We start from the raw sequence: 5055 nt of genomic DNA, 5'->3' as shown, positions 1-5055 counted from the left end.
TTCCCAATGGAACAGCAGATCACACAAGACTTTAACAGGATCTACACAATATCAAGCAATATGGTGTAGGGAATTCAATAGTTTTGCAGAGCAAACAACTAAGAACTAGGGTTTATCTTAAACGTGGTCTCAAACAGCTAGGGGGGCGTCCTATGGACTTATATAGGCGTCCAGGATGACTTCTGGTCGAAAAACTACGAGAATAACCGACCCAGAATAGATCTGGTCGAGACAGACTCGGACACGGCCGGTCTGGGGGCCGGTCGACCGGGCCTGGGACCGGGCTGGCCGGTTCAAACCGGGCCAGGGACCGGGTGCTGACCGGACGCGGGAATTGTGGCGCAGTAACCCGCCCGGTCGCAGTCAGCGGAGCGCCCGGTCGGCGCCGGGGTGGATCCGGTCTGGCGCCCGGTTGGACCGGGCCGGGGACCGGGCGCGCCGGCGTGGCGGCCGGTCTGACCGGGTGCTGGGCCGGCCTGGACTTCTTCTTCTCCTCTCGCGCATGCCTCCCGCTCCTCCCTCGCGCGTCCATGAGATATCTTCATGTCCAGCTCCTTGTCCAGCTCCACGTCCATGTTCACGTCCAGCTGCTCCTCTCCTCCTCGTGCGATGCTTGTCTCCTCTTCATACCTGATGATACATAAGTAATAGGACTTAGGTAGTATAAAGTTCTCATCAATCAAGGTATCGTTTAGGAACAAGTTCACCTGTTGTTTAAGTAGCTTCGCACGAGCACGTGTCATTGGTCCAATCCTGACTTCATTGGACTTGAGCTTCACAGCAGGTTCATCTTCAGTTGGTAATGACGGAGGTGGTAGTGAGATAGGGATGTCCTCATCATCTCCCTCCCTTTAAAAGGCATCGACCTCGACACTCCAAGGTCTTCTCCGTCATATGGTGTCAAATCAGCAACATTGAAAGAATTACTGACACCAAACTTATCAATTGGAAGATCTATCGAGTATGCATTATCATTGATCTTGGCAAGCACTTTGTAAGGACCAGCACCATGAGGCTTCAACTTAGACTTCCTCAGCTTCGGAAACCTATCCTTGCGAAAATGTACCCAGACCATATCACCAGGCTTGAACAACATCTCCTTACGCTTCTTATTCATCCTTGTAGCATTGCTCTTGTCTTTCTTCTCGATCAACTCTTTAGTCTCCACATGAATCTTCTTCACAAAATCTGCCCTCTTTGATGCCTCCATATTGACTCTCTCATGAATGGGCAAAGGCAACAAATCAAGCGGAGTAATGGGTTTAAAACCATACACCACCTCAAAAGGACATAACTCCGTGGTAGAATGTACCGCCCTGTTGTAAGCAAATTCTACATGCGGTAAACACTCTTCCCACTCCTTCAGGTTCTTCTTGATCATGGATATCAACAGTTGTGACAAGGTTCTATTCACCACTTCAGTTTGACCATCGGTTTGGGGATGACAAGTAGTACTGAACAGTAGCTTCGTCCCCGACTTTCTCCACAGCGTCTTCCAGAAGTAGCTCATAAACTTCACGTCACGATCAGAAACAATAGTCTTCGGGACTCCATGTAGTCGTACAACCTCCCTGAAAAACAGGTTAGCAATATGCGACGCATCGTCGCTTTTGTGGCAGGCAATAAAGTGTGACATTTTAGAAAATCTGTCCACTACCACAAATATAGAATCATGGCCTCTCTTAGTACGCGGCAAACCCAACACAAAATCCATACTTATATCCTCCCATGGTGTAGTAGGTGCCGGTAAAGGAGTATACAAACCGTGAGGCTTCAGCTTGGACTTGGACTTGTTGCAAGTAATGCACCTCTTCACATACCTGTCCACATCCCGCCTCATCTTTGGCCAATAAAAGTGGTCAGCTAGCATGAATAGCGTCTTCTCACGCCCAAAGTGACCCATCAAACCTCCAGCATTTGATTCCTGCAATAAGAGTAAACGCACAGACGATTCTGGAACACATAATTTGTTAGCCCTAAACAAGAACCCATCATGTATGTGATATTTTTCCCATGCTTTACCAAGAGCACATAAGCGATATGGTTCAGCAAAATCATGATCAGTGGCATACAAATCACATAGTATCTCTAAACCAGGAATTTTAACATCAAGTTGAGTTAATAGCATATTCTTCCTAGATAGAGCATCAGCAACAATATTATCTTTTCCCTTCTTATGCTTAATAATGTATGGAAAAGACTCAATGAACTCAACCCACTTAGCTAGACGCTTATGCAAAGTAGATTGGGCTTTCAGATATTTTAAAGCTTCATGATCCGAATGTATGATAAATTATTTTGGCCACAAATAATGTTGCCAAACCTCAAGAACTCTAATTAAAGCATACAATTATTTATCATATACAATGTTCAAGAAATCGTTAATCGTTAACTTCTCGTTGGACCTCAAAATGGAGATTAATCGCTTATCGGCCGATTAATCGATTTTATCGGTCGGCCATTTATCGGCTTATTTCTTGATAAATCCTAATTTTGGCACTAAATTTTCTATAATATGTTGCATAAAAATAATATTGAAGCATTGAACAACATTTGAATCAATAATAATGAAAAAATCGAGCTAATACACAGTTCTACAAGACTATAGGACGAAAATATCGACCGTCAGACCAAATTTCAGCGGAATTTCATTGAAAAACAACCGAAATATCGGCCCTCCGACTGAAAACCGGGAGAAATATAGGCTACCATACTGAAATCGGCCAAATATCGGTGCCGCCGATAAATTAGCCAATATGGCAAAATCTTATCGGTTACCACCCGATTCACGATTAATCGGCCGATAAATCGGTATCTTGGCCGATTTTTTGAACATTGATCATATATAGGATAGTTCAACTTAGCACCAGAAAGTTTCTCAGAAAAATATGCAATTGGGCGACCCTCTTGCATCAACACACCACCAATTCCAATACCACTAGCATCACATTCAATCTCAAATTGCTTATTGAAATCAGGAAGTGCAAGCAACGGTGCAGAAGTTAACAATATCTTCAGTTCATCAAAAGCATGATCTTGGGCTGCGCCCCACTAAAATATTACACCTTTTTTAGTTAAGTCATTCAAAGGTGCAGCAATAGTACTAAAGTTAGGCACGAATCTTCTATAAAACCCAGCTAGACCATGGAAACTTCTTACTTGACTCACATTCATGGGAGTAGGCCAATTTTGAATAGCTTCAATTTTAGACACATCTACTTCTACTCCATGCTTAGAGACAACATAACAAAGAAATATGACCTTATCTTTGCAAAATGTGCACTTGTCAAGATTACCATAGAGTTTATTATCACGCAACACTTGCAAAACATGTCGAATATGTATAGTATGATCAAATTCATTGCGGCTGTAAATTAATATATCATCAAAGTACACAACCACAAACTTGCCAATAAATTCACGCACAACATGGTTCATCAGTCTCATGAAAGTGCTAGGTGCATTAGTCAAACCAAAAGGCATTACTAACCACTCATATAAACCAAATTTTGTTTTAAAGGCTGTTTTCCATTCATCCCCTTCTTTCATCCTAATTTGATGATAACCACTACGCAAATCAATTTTAGAGAACACAACAGCACCACTCAATTCATCTAGCATATCCTCTAAGTGGGGAATAGGGTGACGATATCGAATAGTGATGTTGTTTATAGCTCTACAATCTATGCACATACGCCATGTACCATCTTTCTTAGGAACTAAAATAACAGGAACAACACAAGGACTAAGGCTTATGCGAATATAACCTTTGTCGAGTAGCGCTTGTACTTGCTTCTGTATCTGCTTCGTCTCTTCGGGGTTCGTTCTATATGGTGCCCGATTGGGTAGCGAAGCTCCGGGAATCAAGTCGATTTGATGCTCAATACCTCGCAATGGTGGTAGTCCTGCGGGTACCTCATCCGGAAACACGTCGCCAAATTCCTGCAAAACATTAGAAACACCAAGAGGAAGAGGGGTCATGTCATTAGAAACCAAAACCGTACCCCTGTACAAGAGCACAAGAGGCATGGCTGTAGGATCCTCACTAAATTCTCTCATGTCTTCTTTGGTGGCTAATGAGACTAAAGAATTCACTCTCTCACTTTTCATTATATCACTCACAACATTACAATTCTCTCGCCTATCTAAAGATGCATCCTCCAAGTTTACTTCAATTTTCTGACGAGACTCATTGACAATTTGCTGTGGTGTCATAGGCTGTAAGTTGATTTTCTTGCCCTTGAACTCCAAGTGATATGTATTGGCACGGCCATTATGTTGCACAGAACGGTCATAGAGCCAAGGCCGACCCAATAGTAGGTGACACACCGTCATAGGAACCACATCAAAGTCAATGCAATCCTTATACGGTCCAATAGCAAACTCAACACGCACCATGTGGTTTACCTTCATCTCACCATTGTCGCTCAACCACTGAATATAGTATGGATGTGGGTGCGGTAAATACTTCAACTTCAGCTTGGTACACAACTCCTTGCTTGCTAAATTGCGGCAACTCCCGCCATCAATAATGACCTTGCAAGCCTTGTCAGGAACAACTAAAGCCTTTGTTTGGAACAAGTTGCAGCGCTGAGTAGAGGCACTAGGCAACACATTAAGAGCACGCTGCGACACAACAATGGTGCGAGCATCAGACGGATATGCATCTTCACCATCAGTGTCATAGTCATCATCTTCTGGAGCATTTGGATCAACATCATCTCCAGTCTCATACTCATTGTCCTCATTGATAATCATGACTTTGCGGTTAGGACAATCTCTCTTGAAGTGACCCTTGCCACCACATGTATGACAAAGCATATCACGGTTGCGCGCTGTAGACATGCTAGAACCACTCGTACTTGCAGCAGATTCGGACTTCTTTGCATTAGATACATTGGAGACCGGCTTGCTAGGCGGAGTAGAGTAAGGAGCGGAGCGCGTCGAAGGCGCCGGCGCCGTAGATGAGGGCGCGCGGGGTGTGAAACGCCCAGCTCCCGTAGCACGACCTTTGACCTTTGCTTCTTTAGCCAACTGTGATTCAGCTTCTCTTGC

The sequence above is a fragment of the Lolium rigidum genome, chromosome 6 (assembly GCF_022539505.1).
Source record: "Lolium rigidum isolate FL_2022 chromosome 6, APGP_CSIRO_Lrig_0.1, whole genome shotgun sequence".
NCBI classification, from domain to species: Eukaryota; Viridiplantae; Streptophyta; class Magnoliopsida; order Poales; family Poaceae; genus Lolium; species Lolium rigidum.
The sequence above is the reverse complement of the archived record's forward strand: the minus strand, read 5'-3'. Positions refer to the sequence as shown.